This window comes from Cibotium barometz, chromosome 2 (genome assembly GCF_041138505.1).
Source record: "Cibotium barometz isolate CiBa-2024 chromosome 2, ASM4113850v1, whole genome shotgun sequence".
Classification (NCBI taxonomy): Eukaryota; Viridiplantae; Streptophyta; class Polypodiopsida; order Cyatheales; family Cibotiaceae; genus Cibotium; species Cibotium barometz.
Genome location: NC_141047.1, coordinates 40,637,573 through 40,654,099, shown reverse-complemented (window position 1 = coordinate 40,654,099; position 16,527 = coordinate 40,637,573).

The window sequence follows — 16,527 nt, the reverse complement described above, 5'->3', positions numbered from 1 at the left end:
ACCTCCATTGGGAAGAGTGCATAGGCTCGAGATTGGTCATCATTGGTGCTTCTACAGCCATGTACAGTTCAGCCCGACTCTTGGTCTTCCGAGATATTGCGTTTGGCTTATCGTCAATCCATTGTCAGTCTAGTTGGGGACCCCATACGGTGTACAGTTTCTATCTCTCTCTCAAATCTCTTAAAGTTTGCAGTCTTAAAGTGGATTGCTACACTCGCGAAACTCGTGATACAGAAGACAGTGTGAGCATGTGTGTGACAGGATCCTCAAATTACGAAATACTTCCGCTGCATGTTACAACACACTCCGTTTTATTTTGCAAAATTATATGTTATAACATAGTTTTGCAGGCACATTAAAGTTAGTGCGGACACTTTACAATTGAGTTGGACACTTTATTCAATCATTTTGGGCAGGCCCCTCTTCATTAATCAAACTGTGGGTACTCTCTATGGGCACCACTCCCACACTTATGGTAGGTGAGAGGCATCATGAAAACGCGTTTCTAGAGTGAGAAATCCCGAAACGCAAGAAACGTTTCAGAAACTCTTGATTTTTTTGGTTTCTCAAAAAAAAAATCTCAAGGTTAAAAGTTCCTATTTTTTGGAACTTTAGCAATGCACAATTATATAGAAAAAAATCCGAAACCTTAACATTTCTTAGCCGAAGGCCGAAACCTTTTACCCCGTGTAACTTGGTTGAACACAATGCTAATCAATACACTTAAATACACTAAGATTTGAAGGACACTTGCTCAAATACAAGAAGTAAATTGCTGAATTGACAAGAGGCACACAATGAGCCGGAACGGCCGACCCCTCCCTTGAGTAAATTGTATTACTATTGGAGAAATTCAATACATAGCTTCACGGGCATCCATTGCCAAATCCTCCATGCCAATGCATATGAAATTCAGCATTTAGAAAACAATGGTATGTCGATGTAGATCACCAAGGAGCTGCCTTGATGCCCGGCCCGACTTCAGTGCCCATATTCTCTACCATTGGCTCTATGTTCTACCAAGCAAGGTAGCAACATCTTCAAGAGCACATAGGACAAGAGAAATACTACACAGGGCGGCTAAACAAGGAGTCCTGCCCTTCTACTGAGTAAGTAATGACAATACATTGTCCAATTACCTTACCAGTCTTCATAGAAGTTGTTGCAAGCGGAAGCCTTCGCGTTGGAAGCTTTAGAAGTGTTGATATCTTCGATTTGCCGCAATCCTTCGCGACAAAAGTCTTCAAGAGGATGAAGGGAACCTTGGGAAAGCTTCCCCTATGGTTCAACTTGAGAAAGGAAGGCTGAAATTAGGGTTTTCAGCAAAAAGCTTGGAAAACACCCTAGCAAGTTGGGTATGGCTATGGAGAGCTTGGAAATGGAGAGAAATGGTGGAAAAACAGAGTTTTCAGCCTCCAAAAATCCTCATGAAGAGAAAACACGAATTTCTCTTAATAAGTAAGTGAATTGGGGTCCAATCAGGTGAAGGGACATGGGGAGATGCCCATTTATGAGTAAAAAGGGAGGATCAGGTCCTGGACATTGAGTCTTGTCCGCCTCGGGACTTCAGTGAGTGTGAACTTGGAAGCGGTCATAATTTATAAGTGACTTTTGGGCGCCCAAACTTTAATGAAGTGGGAACGCACTCACTTATAAATATTGGCTAAGTCCTAAGGGCTATTTGAGCCTAGATTGGGTAATACTTACCACCTGTTCACATGCCACACAACCATGTTAGTAGACAGTTTCACACGCACGGTTCACGGGCGGGCGTCCCCTAGCCCGGAACTACACATAGGTCATGCAGGCATGAAAACAGCATGCAATTTCATTTGCAGGCAAGCACATAAAGATGCTATGCAATGCAGCATTAGCATGAGCAATTTCCGTTCATGAAACCATATAAGACCAGGCGTTTCCAGGCAAGTATACGCAATACCAGACCCGGTGGAAAGCCAATCCTCCAGGCGTTTCCGGGCATGTACACAAAGGCACAAGTCCTAGCGGAAAGCCAAGTCCTCCAGGCGTTTCCGGGCATGTACACAAAGGCACAAGTCCCAGTGGAAAGCCAAGTCCTCCAGATATTCCGGGCATGATAACATCAAGTCCCAGCGGAATATCATATCCAACTATACAGCATGACACGTGTCAATCACCTGCATAGGCATATTCCATAAGCCATGGACACCAATCCAATATGTACATAGTGTGAAAGTAAGAGTGAACCATTTGGGTGGCCAAATGGTGACACCCCGAAATGTCAAAAACCCCGAAACGTTTCTGGTGACTATGGACTGTGAGGCCATGAGTGAGGTGGCCCAATAGCCACCACCTTCAAGGAAAATCAACACACGACTCTCTCTCTCTCTCTTACGACCCTGTGTTTTTCCCTCTGGACAACGAGCAGGTGGGCACGGGCACAGGACGCACAGTGTGGAGAGGTATCAACTAAATGTGAAAAGGAAACTCATAAAAAGTGGCCAGCCCGAGTGTGAAAAAGGACAAAAGGGATTTTGAGGTTATAAGGTTTTTAAAACCTTTGAGGTTTTTTTTTAATAATAATATTATTAAAATTTAATAAGCATGTGAAACCGATCCCGTCAAGTGGGAATAGACTCCCTTGGACTCCCACACGCGTAATAGCACAACTTAAATATCACAATTTGAAATGGACAACTTAATAACAAATGAAAATTGAAATGAAATGAAATGTTGATAGATGGACACCAACACTGGGGCCGGAACGGGCCGACCCCCCCCTCAATATATGATATATTATTGGGAGTATTTAACAAATACAATGCTCCATGGGTTCAATGAACCAGATGATGTCCATGTACAACTGAGATGAATACAGTACCAAACAAGAGGCTCGAAGTAGATGTTCGAAGGAGAGCGACCACTTGAGTGGTCCAGTCTCTACGGTCCTGTGCCTTCACTGGAATCCGCGGAGAGCGCCCCACTGGTGCTCCAGGACCACGCACAAACAAGTGTTCCCATACTAACGCCTGGCTCCCCCGATCTCAGCACCTTTGGACCGTGGTTCTCCAAAAGCTTGGACTACCCGGCACCGAACGGGTGTTAGCGGTAGAGAGAATCCTTTATCAGATTTACAACAAAGTTCTTTACTTAAATCTGAATTCACTTACTTGTAGCCGAGGTGTTTGTGTGCGGCTACTTGAGAGGGACACCAGGGCACAGCAGCCTGTCGAGGAGAATGAGAAGAGCAGAGGTAACACCTGGCTGTAGTCGCCTGCAGGGCAGGAGTAGCCTATCGAGGAGAGGTGGCGCCTGGCTGCAGGAGCACAGTCGCCTGTATGGGAGGAGGAGCATGCGCAGCCGCCAGCTAAAGAATACAGAAGCCTGTACGGAAGGAGGAGCATGTGCAGATGGAAGGGAGACAGCCGCTATGCAGAGGAGGCAGCCGCTTGCTGGAGAAGAAAGGGAGGTGGCGCAGCCTGAGGAGGCACAAGTGCACAGTCGACTGTATGGGCAGAGGAGCAGCCTGTGGAGATGGAGACGCACAATCATGTGTGTGGAGAGCAGAAGGGTGGTCGCCTCTTTGTAGGTTTTGGAGAGGAGTTAAACGACCACAGCTGGCCGGCTCCCCACGTTTGCATGGGGGCGGCCAGCTTCATGGAGTGGTGTGGGTAGGTGGCCATGCTCCCACCCCCACACACTTAAGGGGTTAAAGTGTGGGGTTTCCCTCCCCACCTTGGCCCACAAGTGGGTGCCCACTTTTAAATGAATGTGAACTTACAACCTTATAACATTAAAGGTTAGAAATAAAACTATTAAACCAACAAGTGCAATACACTTACCACCTGTTCACACGCAACAAAACTCGTCAGAAGACAGAGCAAACTTCACTACTCACTGGCAGGCGTCCCCGCTCAGTAAGTGGCCCGTCAAGCAGGCAAACACAAGAATACAAGTCATGCGAAAACAGTTTCAAACATGCAAAACATGAGTGCATGTGCAAATAGTATCATGGACATATCTCCCGTTCATGGAACAAGTACAAAACATCTGTCGGGCACAAAAATGGCACGACGTAAAACATAAATCCTTGTCTTCCTATGGAGTGGCAGTCCCATAGGTAAAACACAGTTCCAGGCACAAATACTGGCTCTTCCATGGCGTGGCAATCCCATGGATAGAACACAGTCCAGGTCATACACGGGTGGCACCAGTCTGGCTCCGTGAGGAGCTAGATAGGCTCTTAGCACAAACACTACATGAGGAACTTGAGAGGCATCAGCCCCAGCCTCCACCTAAAAAACAAAGAATAAAGATTTGTGTCAAGAGAAAGAAGGAACGTGCAAACAGGCAGCAAGAGGTGGAGATGGAAGAGGAGGATCGACGACAAGAAGAGGAGCAAAGGGAGAGGGAAAGACAGGAGCAGGAGGAGCAAAGGGAGAGGGAAAGACGGGAACAAAGAATTCAAGAAGCACGCGGATTAAAACAAGAACAAGAAAAGAAGAAGGCAGAAGCAAGTAAAAGAAGACTAAATCTAGATCCAGCCGAGCAAGAAAGGCGAAAAAAATTTAGAAATGATAGACAACCATGGGAAGAGAGGTCGCATCCACCACCACCCCCTGTAGCCAACAAGAAGAGAAGATGGAAATCGGGGATCGTGGCTCTGCGAGAAATCAGAAAGTACCAAAAGAGCACAGACCCCATCATGGCGAAGGCCCCTTTTGCAAGAGTTGTAAAAGAAGTCATCGCCAAGTACAGTGACAGGGTCACTCGGGTACAGAGTACGGCACTCGAGGCCCTACAAGAGGCGTCAGAAACAATTTTGGTCTCTCTGTTTCAAGATTCGGTGCTGTGCCATGCTCACGCCAAAAGGGTGACCCTAAAGCCTGTTGACATGGCACTTGCACTACGTTTACGTCAGGATAAAGCGCTCCATAAGGAAGAATTTATAGGATAGGATTAAGCTTTTAGGCGGCGGCCTTTGTGCCTTTTGTAATCTCCAACATTGTACTACATTTTTTACAAGTCAGGAACAATCAATACGGGTCCATATATGATAGCATGCTTGAGCTGCAAGAAAGCATCCTGTTCTTTTGAAGTCCATTTGAAAGTGGTTTTCTTCTTTGTGAGATCATGTAGAGGGGTGGCTATCATAGCAAAATGCCTTATGAAACACCTATAATATGAACATAATCCCAGAAAACTACGTACTTGATGTACATTTTGCAATTCTGGCCAGTTCCGAATGGTCTCGATTTTTGCAGGATCCATTGTTACGCCATCTTTGGATACAATGTGACCCAAATAATGTATCTCTGAAAGGAAGAACTCACTTTTCTTGGCATTAATGAAAAGTTTATGCTTCCGCAACTCTTCGAACACTGTGACCAAATGAGTTCTGTGTTCCTGCTCATTCTTGGAGAGAAAACCAAGATATCATCAAAGAATACACCTGTGAATTTGCGATGGGGTCGGAAGATCCTATCCATCATACAATTAAATGTGGTAGGAGCATTGGTGAGACCAAAAGGCATTACCAAAAATTCATATAATCCAAAGGCTGTCCTGAATGCAGTTTTATGGACATCTTGTGGCACCACTCGTATTTGGTGATAACCACTCTTCAAATCAAGTCGGCTGAAACAAGCCAAACCATCAAGCTTATCCAAAATGTCATCAATACGCAGAATTGGGAATCTGTTCTTGATGGTAAGCTTATTTAAAGCTCTATAGTCCACACACATGCGGAATGAGCCGTCTTTCTTTTGAACAAGAAGCACAGGAGAGCAATAAGGTGAGGAACTAGGCTGAACCAAACCTTTGTCTAAAAGCTCATTTACCTACTTCATGATCTCTTCTTGTTGTGCAGCACTCACTCGGTATGCGGGTTTGTTAGGTGGAGAACTACCTCGCACAAGATCTATGCGATGATCTTCGGGCCTTTGGGGAGGTAATTCACCTGGCAATGCATCAGCAAAACAGTCGTTGAATGCATGAAGAAAATTCAGCCTATCATAAGTCATAGCATCCACATTTTGATGATTTGACACAATGCTATCATGAACAAAAACCAAGTACGCAGAAAGACTCTTTTTCATTGCTTTATTAATTTGGATGTGAGATAAAAGTGGGATGCAATCCCCTTCTTTGCCAGCATCAATGAAATGCATGCGCCTTTATGCATAAAAGAAATCATGTTGGTCTTATACTCTTTGCGGGGCTCAAGCCTATGATGCCATGGCTTGCCCAACAATACATCACATCCATTTAGTGGTGCAACTAAGAAATGTTCATTATCAAGGTAGCCCTGGATATGTATGCGCAACTTCCCTATCAGTGGAGTAACCTACACCTCGTTACCAACAAAAGCAACTTCGGCTTCAATCTGAGGTCCCATGTTCTCAACCTCAATACCCAAGGCAGCTGCCGTTGGTATAGAGATGAAGTTATCGGTTGCACAGTCATCAAACATGAATAAGGCGGGCTGATCCTTGATTTGACCCCAAGCCTTGCATACCATCCGCTCTTTTGCATCATGATTTGTGTTTCCCTGCACATCAAGAACTGCATGTACATTAGCCTTGGTCTGCTTGTCCTCGTGCTTTGGTTTGCGGTCAGGGCATTGTCGAAACATATGCTCTTTGCTACCACAAGAAAAACATTTTCCCTCCTTGGCATATTGCTCTCTTTGCTCCGGGGTTAAGCCAAATTTGTTCTTCTTTGGACCCTGATCTTTAGATGAGGTATTTTCAGCTTGTGGGTCTCCCGGAAGTTCTTTTTAGGTGGCTGTCCACCTTTTTGCAGATTTGGGACAGCCTTGTCTTTCCCCTTTGAACTGCCTTGATCCTGCTTAATTTTGAGCACCAATTGCTCCGTAGCAAGAGCAGAGGCTGTGAGCTGTTGCAAGGTATGTTTTGGGTGCAATTCAATGCGCGAACGATAAGGTGGTTGCAATCCGGAGCGAAGCTTCCTCTTTCTTTCATCCTCAGTGATTTGCATAAAAGGAGTTACCTCCAGCAACACTTTCATCCTCAGTGATTTGCATAAAAGGAGTTACCTCCAGCAACACTTTCCAAAACTTGTTGACATACTGTTGCACACTTTCATTATCTTTTTGCTCAAGTCTATCCCACTTTTGGGTGAGAGTTTGCTCCGCATTTGGTGGCAAGAACTGAGCATAGAATCTGTCCTTAAACTCCTTCCAGGTGCAAATGGGATCTTTGGTGATCTTTTCAGTGATCCACCAATGAGCAACGGTCCCTTTCAAAAACATGCTAGCATAAGTCCTCATCGTTAAAAGCAATGTCAAACTGTGCCACAAATGCTAACACTTTGGAAGCATCATGCTCTCCAAGAAAAACATCAAACTTAACAGACTTGTCACCTGCTTTAAATTCCTTCAGCTTTCTGGCATGAGGCTCATGGTCCTCTCTTTTTCTTTTCCCCTTATTCAACGGGGCAGCCCTATCTGCATGGGCTCCATTCCATGGGCCATCTTGGAAGTTTCATGAAGCACGGTGGCATGTGCTCCACGAACTTGAGAATCGGATGCATGTGACTTTCCTGCATAAGGCAATGTCTCTCCATGAGACAACTCAGAAGGCAAAGCTCTTCTAGTGGCAAACCTGTCACCCCTACCATGGGATACATGTCTTGAATGCATGTGACCATCATGCCCTCCATGAGCAATAGCATACATATACCTGTCAGGCTTTGTGCCTTGTGGAGAAGATGCATGACGAGAGGTGACTGTCACATCTTTTCCTTTTGCATAAATGACTTCAACCTTTGAGATGCGGGATCTCCATGCTTCAAGCGAGGTGGATTTCTGAATTTCAGCTCTCCATCTTCCCCCTCTTTGATGTCACCTTTGCGGAGGAGGTAAGAAAGTGCCAACTCCCTTGGCTTCTTGCCCACTTCCCGTGCCATAGACTCAAAAGTCACATCTACCATTGCATCAGCTTTCCTTGCTTCAATGGCACTTTGCACATGGGGATCTTCATGCAAAAATTTCAGCTCTTGCTCTTGTGCCTGCAAAAGCTTTCTCATATGCTCCATTTCAGCCCTCATTGCATCAGGCTCTTCTTCTTGCATGACTGTCTTTCCTCGAGACAGTTGCCTCTTTGAATCACTATCATTTACCCTTTCAAAGGGCTTGTGCCTTCCTCGTAGAGCATCAGAACCACGCGAGGCACTTGATGGGCCCCTCGAATTAGGCACTTCCAAAGGGTTGCCTTGGCTGTCCATTGTGTTAAGTGGTGTCCAATACACAGGTTCGTTTCCCCACTAAGAAGAGGAAAATAACTGTGCTCTCATACCAATGAAACCGATCCCGTCAAGTGGGAATAGACTCCGTTGGACACCCACTCGCGTAACAACACAACTTAAATATCACAATTTGAAATGGACAACTTACTAACAAATGAAAATTGAAATGAAATGAAATGTTGATAGATGGACACCAGCACTAGGGCCGGAACGGGCCGACCCCCCCCTCAATATATGATATATTATTAGGAGTATTTAACAAATACAATGCTCCATGAGTTCAATGAACCAGATGATGTCCATGTACAGCTGAGATGAATACAGTACCAAACAAGAGACTCGAAGTAGATGTTCGAAGGAGAGCGACCACTTGAGTGGTCCAGTCTCTACGGTCCTGTGCCTTCACTGGAATCCGCGGAGAGCGCCCCACTGGTGTTCCAGGACCATGCACAAACAGGCGCTCCCGTACTAACGCCTGGCTCCCCCGATCTCGACACCTTTGGACCGTGGTTCTGCAAAAGCTTGGACTACCGGCACCGAACGGGTGTTAGCGGTAGAGAGAATCCTTTATCAGATTTACAACAAAGTTCTTTACTTAAATCTGAATTCACTTACTTGTAGCTCGCAAATGGAAGACAAATACCCGAGGTGTTTGTGTGCAGCTACTTGAGAGGGACACCAACGCGCAGCAACCTGTCGAGGAGAATGAGAAGAGCAGCCTGCTGTGGGAGGCGTAGCCACCTGAAGAAGGGAGATGCCGCCTATGGAAGGGAGGCGCAATCCGCCTGCAAAGGATAAAACAACCGCCTTTGGAGAGGAGAAGGTGCAGCCGCCAGCTGAAGAGCAAGTGTGGCCTACAGGAGAGCCCGTGCAGCCGCCTGAGGGGTGTAGAAGTCACCTACTATGGTCGCCTGCAGAGGAGAAGAGGTAGCCGCCTGTTGTAGCACAACCGCCTGCTGAGCAGAGGGAGCAGCCGCCTTTGGAGAGGTAACACCTGGCTGCAGCCGCCTGCAGGGCAGAAGGAGCAGCCTGTCGAGGAGAGGTAACGCCTGGCTGCAGGAGCACAGTCGCCTGTATGGGAGGAGGAGCATGCGCAGCCGCCAGCTAAAGAATACAGAAGCCTGTACGGGAGGAGGAGCATGCGCAGATGGAAGGGAGACAGCCGCTATGCAGAGGAGGCAGCCGCCTGCTGGAGAGGAAAGGGAGGTGGCGCAGCCTGAGGAGGCAGAAGTGCACAGTCGACTGTATGGGCAGAGGAGCAGCCTGTGTGTGGAGAGCAGAAGGGTGGTCGCCTCTTTGTAGGTGTTGGAGAGGAGTTAAACGACTACAGCTGGCCCGCTCCCCACGTCTGCATGGGGGCGGCCAACTTCATGGAGTGGTGTGGGTAGGTGGCCATGCTCCCACCCCCACACACTTAAGGGGTTAAGTGTGGGGTTTCCCTCCCCACCTTGGCCCACAAGTGGGTGCCCACTTTTAAATGAATGTGAACTTACAACCTTATAACATTAAAGGTTAGAAATAAAACTATTAAACCAACCAGTGCAATACACTTACCACCTGTTCACACGCAACAAAACTCGTCAGAAGACAGAGCAAACTTCACGACTCACTGGCAGGCGTCCCCACTCAGTAAGTGGCACGTCAAGCAGGCAAACACAAGAATACAAGTCATGCGAAAACAGTTTCAAACATGCAAAACATGAGTGCATGTGCAAATAGGATCATGGACATATCTCCCGTTCATGGAACAAGTACAAAACATCTGTCGGGCACAAAAATGGCACGACATAAAACATAAATCCTTGTCTTCCTATGGAGTGACAGTCCCATAGGTAAAACACAGTTCCAGGCACAAATACTGGCTCTTCCATGGCGTGACATAGTCCTCCAGGACAGTACAAGGGTTATTTTGGGCTGAAAACAAAGCTAAAAACAGGTCTGTGCAGAAAATTACAGCAAGCTGAATTGTGATGTTTTGGACTCCATTGGGTAGCCTGATGCCTATGGAAGTGAGCCTGTCAGTTGGGACTCATTCTGAGATGTTATGGAACAGTTTTAGTGCAGTTATGCTGGCAAATTTCTCCCAGAATTTGTAAAACTCAGCTGATGCAAGTAGAGTGCTTTGTTGCACTTGTGCTTTGTAATTTCCAACCTTTTAACAATAAAGAAATACCGCAAGGGGCGCCGGACTTCGGGGCCAATGTGTTGTTGAGCGAGGGAGCGAGGATTCTGTGATTGTGTGTCTGAGTAAGTCCAGGTTATTTGTGAATGAATTACCGCTTTATGTGTCCATAGACCGGTTTTATGGTTCCATTGCCGGGATAGGGTCCTCTTTTCTGCAAGAGCCCGGACACGGATTGGATTGGGTGAACAAGAGACACACATAGTGAGGCACAATTGATTACAGGTGAGAAAGAGTATGGTCTCTTTCTTTGGATACAGGTTCCCTTAAACTTTCAGTTGACAGTATCACAGACAAAGGGAAAGGCAAGCTCCCTGCCGAAGAGAGTTCCTCTTCTACTCGCAGACAGCATATAGAGGTGACAGGTGCCCAGGTGCCAGCCTCTGCTCGGACGGAGCCAGTAGTACAGCCAGCCTTGTTAGAGGAAGAACAGAAACAAGAGGATTTATTTCATGCGCAGCTCTTGAGCATGGTTGGTACCTTTGAACAATTGGTGAAGAATCCCAGGATGAAGAGATATTTGCAGTCAAGGACAGGGGATTCCCAGGTCGAAGCATCCTAGCATGCAGTAGAGAGGGCACAAGAACAATTGCAAATGAGGGTAGAGCATGTTGAGCAGGCACCTATGATACTAGCTGATCCAGTGCAACATGTTACCCAGGCACAGGTGTACAGGCATTTAATGGCCAGGGCAGTAATGTGCAAAGGGTCATGCCGACCATTCCTCCATTCGTTGCTTCCCAGCCTGGCTATTTTGGTGGTGGATCTATTTTCCAGGCCATGGCTAGGCCGCCCACAGTTTTGCCAGGATTGATGTCAAGAGGGTCACCAGGAATGATGCCTATGGAAGCTGTGAACCCTCTTTATGCCAATATAGGTGTGCAGCCCGGATTTCAAACTTATTTTAGTCCAGTTTTGGGGCCCGCAGCACCTGTCAGTGTGGCTGAATTCTCTCAACCTAGTGGACAAAGAGCAGTAAGGACTGATGCAGAAAAGGTACAAAAGGATTACAAAGGAGGAGGTCAAGCAGTAAAGTTTGAGACTTTCAGTGGGATGCAGGACAAATTGAAAGCGCTGACTTTCATTCAGCAGTTTGATGCAGCATTCACCATGCACTTAAATGGTTGCAAACCATGCCTAGTGCTCAATGGAGTGACAGGCAGTCCCGATGGAGTCAATTGTTCCAACAGTTTAGGGAAATGATTGAATACGTTCCGGGCAAGCATAACCCCATTGTCGATGCTCTTAGTCGTAAGGACACCATTCAAGCATTGCAGGAGTCCACTGTGCTTGAAATTCAAGGCAAAGACTTAGACAGTACGAAGGCACAGTATCCAAATTCGGTAGAGTTTGGGACTCAATATTAGTTAGCACTCAGCTCCGATCCAGGCCATTACAGTGTAAAGGATAGTTGGTTGTTTTTCAAGAACCGCCTTTGTGTACTCAAAGACAAGCATGAAGTCCTTCTCCATGATGCCCATGATTCTCTAGTTGGGGGTCATAGGGGTATCAACAGTACTTTGGAGAAGTTAGAGAGGTCATTCTATTGGCCTAAGATGCGTCGGGATGTCTACCAACATGTCCAATCATGCTAGATATGTCAAAAAGTGAAAGTACCTCATACCAAACAAGCAGAGTTCCTACAGCCTTTGCCTATTCCTGAGGGACCCTTTCATGACATCAGTATGGACTTCGTAGGCCCTCTTCCCACCTTAGCTAGATCTAGAAACACACAGTGTATGACCATTGTTGATAGATTCAATAAGTTTTACATGCTCATTCCATGCAAGTAGACAGCCACAGCCGAGAACATAGCTCACTTGTTCACTTGGTTTTGGTATATACCTTCATAAGGTCATAAAAATCTGAACTTACGAATTGAGAGATTTGAGAAAGAAATAATAGTGAAGAAGGACAAAGACAAAAACAAAGCATTTGAAAGATCAAAAATAAATAAACTAACAAACCTAGCTACCAAGGAGAGGAAATCAAAAGATAATATCAAATGAAGACTTTTAATTAAGACAAACAAAAAAAAATGAAAAAACAAAACAAAACAAAACAAAACAAAAAAACAAAAAGACAAAAAACGAAAACAAAAAATAAAAAACAAAAAAAAAATAAAACAAAACACACACACACACACACAAAAGCATACACACACTTCTTCTTAATAAGAACTTAAACCTTTTGAGCTGAGATACTAAAAACAACATAAAATAGCAAAACAAAGAACTGTAAACTCTAGACCTAAAGCACTTAAGAGCCATAACCAAACATTAAGCTAAACTTTAAAAAGGACTTCAACTCAAAAGTGCAACCATTAACTCCAATGTCTGTCCGAACATGAAGTGTAGGTTCATCAACTCTATCATGCATAGCGTGGACAATAAGCTATGACATCCCTACTCACGTCATCAATGCCCAAGAGTAGGTGCAGGTTTGTATAAGGTTAGTCCAAAAGAACATGCTTTATAAAACCAGCGACCGAGTTTCTATCACTCTCCAGAGGTGATGGGCATACTCAACCATGATAGAGACTAGCACTCAAAGTCTGCTCTTAGGTATAAAACCAACGAACTGAGTTTCTATCACTCTCCAGAGGTGATGGACATACTCAGCCATGATAGAGACTAGCACTCAAAGTCTGCACTCAATGTGGTACATCCCCATCCTTGGCAATGCATCCGGTAAATTGTCAGCTCATGCTCTCGTAGATCCTTGATAGGATCCCTTGCAGGCAGTGACCTACATTCCAATTATTGAATGAGCTCACAAAGTAAGAAGAAACATAAAATCCTACGAGTGGATCCAAGGGCTTAGAAGAAGAATTAAGTAGTGGTTTGCCATGGACTAAATATAGAGATCAAAAATTTACGTCCCACTTTTGGCGAGCATTGTATGACAATTTTGGGACCAAGTTGCAGTTGTCCAACGCATTCCATCCTCAAACGGATGTCCAAACAGAAATTTACAATCAATTGGCTTTTGACGTTCGCAAATCATACTGCCATGACCAACAGTTGAAATGGGAACAATATCTTCCTTTGGTGCAGACAATCCTAAATGATACTCACTCATCGAGTATTGGCCAAACGTCGTATGAGGCAACATTGGACACCGTTTCTCATCTCTTTTGATGAGACAAGTGTCACCATCTCTTGAGGCCAATAAGACCACCAAGATATTCTCAGAAATCATGGAGTCAGTTAAGGGTTAAGGAGTGCCTTGCCAAGGCTCAGGAAGCATATACCTGGCAAGCCAACAAATCCAGGCGAGATGTCCACTTTAATGGGATTGGGTATATCTCCGCATCATGAAACAATGGCTAAAGCAAGTGGGCAAGTGTTGTCCTAAACTCTCATTCCGAAGTTTTGGCCCATTTTCAGTCATTCAGAAGTTAAGTGATGTCTCTTTAAAGTTAAAGTTGCCCGAAAGTTAGACTATGCACAATGTCTTTCATGTTTCTTGGTTGAAGCCATATGTAGGTCCAACATTGCAGGATATCTCAAAAAGAGCTATGATTGACGAAGCTGAAGTTATAGCACCAGAACAAATTCTCCTCCACAGATGCATGGATCCGATCGAAGAATACGACAATTCTATACGAAGTTTAAGGACCGCGGAACCCATGAAGCAGTTTGGCTCGATGAAGAGTTCTTTCAGGAGTATCCCCAGTTGTTGGCGGACTACTTGGAAGCTCTAAACCTGCCACCAAGTTAAGCAGGAGAGAATGTCACGTGCACCCTGCACTGGGGTACACAGTGACACACTGGCATGATCTTCAGTGCAGCATTTGTACAGAAGTAGAAATTTTCTAGGATTATTTGTCGTACGTCATGACCCCATTGTGAGCCCTCAGTCCAAGGACAGTCATGCACGAGCTACGTGGGTCAATCTCTAAGTTTTAGAGGTCAGTCAGTTGTCAATCCTCTTAACCCACTTGGAGAAAGCATCATTCAGGAGCATGTATGTGTCAGCCTCAGCAGTAGTTGCATATAAAGCATTTTAGGTGCATTCACATAGAAGGGGGACAGCGCTAAGGCAGCCAAGGCCTTGCCTCACAGTCGGGCAGCACCAGACCAAGTATTGTGGGCAGCCGACTGTGCATATGGGCAGTTGTGAGCATTTAATGAGCCAGCCAACTGAAGGTGCAGTACCCGACCAGCATTTAATGCTGGCCGACTGGCTTTTCACAGTCATGAGGGTACTTTTCAGCAGCCGACTGGCTTTTCACAGTCGTGAGGAGTATTTACAACAGCCGACTAGGTTTTCCCAATTGTGGAGGCTTCTTGCACCAACAACTGCTGTTTGAGGGGGTATATAAAGCATGGACTTATTTCCCCAAAGGACATTTAGGTATTCAGCAGAAAGCGACTACAGTTTGCAGCATCCTGCTCATCTCCAGACAACAAGGAAGTTACTCTACAACTCAGCCAGCATATGTGCAGTTCTTCAGTCATCTGGACTTGCATCGGTGGCCAAGGAGAGTCTTCAGCAAAGCCTCAGGATAGCTGGATACTCCGCTGACGTTTGGGCCTCCTCATCCTTGCGTTGGGCATTCATATCATTTGTACTCAGCATTGTACAACATTTCTCCAAAGAATAATATAAGCAAATACTCCTGCTTGCAAAGAGGGGAGGGGGGGGGACGGCTTTCAGTGGATATTGGGACCCAATTTGGTGTCGTCTTCTACATTCTACATCGTCTACTCTCTCCCTATTCTCTAAAGTTGATGCTACATATTCTCACCACATAAAGGTATAAAGAAGGCCCTATTGCGCGTTATCACGATCAACCTCAGTGCATGTAACACTCTCTAGCTCTCATGTCACCTCAAATCTCAACACCATCCCTTTATAGGGTCTTGACCTATCTTTGAGGCCTAGAGGTCATCTCTAAGAGTGAGGTCCCTCCCTTGATAGAGACTTGACCTATCTTTGAGATCTAGAGGTCTCTTCTAAGAGTAGGGTTTTAGATGACATTTTTGGAGCTAGAGGCATCTTGAATTCCATTTTCTACCACAAAGAAATCTTTCACATAGTTGTTTTCTTGATTCTGCTTGGAGTAGCAATATTCTTCCAAGTGCCAATTTCTTCCACAAGCATTTCAAATTTTTTTGGGCTTATTTTTGAAACGATAATTTGCAAAGATATGACCAAGCTTGCCCCAATGATTACATCTGACGGTTTTTCCTTTTCCAGCATACAAAGCATTTTGACTGATTTCTTGAGTGACATTTGATGTGTTTTTGAGTTTAGACTCGTGCTCAAGTAGTGAAGACCAACTTCAATTAGAGTTTTGTCAACATTTTTGAGTGTGGACACAAGAACATCATAGAGGGTTTTGTCGACGTTGTTGAGGAGAACTGCAACTGCACCTGCAAACCCTGCTCAATCATCAGGATAACAGAAACTAGATTCTTTGTAATGTTCGGAACATGAAGTACTACATGTGCAAGATACTTCACCTTACCATCCTACATAGACAATGATACATCTCCAACATGGGTAATCGGATGAGCAGTGTCATCCTTGAAAAGATGCAGGGGAGAAGAGAGCTTGAGCTCTTGCAAGCACACACACACTCACAAAACCCTAAAAGAGAACACACAAGGTGAGAGGCTGAAAATCTTCTTCTTCTTCACACAACACTCAACACACCATATACAAAGATAAGAGTACACACAATATGAAAAGGTACTCAACCAAATACATACTAAGGTTCTCTATAGTTGGAACCCAATTAAATGAGCTGGCATTATAACTATGCTAGTCTCTAGCTTCAGCTTCTTCAATCTTCTTCTTGATTCCTACTAGTTGTTGCTTGAGTGCCTTGAAAACTTGTTGATGTGAGCCGCCATTGTGTCGGATTCTTTTTTGTCCAATCTGTAAAACTACATCAAAAGGTTAATCTTGGAGCTCTTGGTTTCACTTCCAAAGACTTTGTTGAGTTCCTCCCTTGCCTTCTTGTAATCTTTTATCCCTGCAATGTGATGTATAACTTCATCTCCCAAACTCTGAGCTATTATGCCAAGTGCTTTAATGTGTTAAGTGGCATGCTATCACTATCTTCACTAGGCTCAATTAGATCCCAT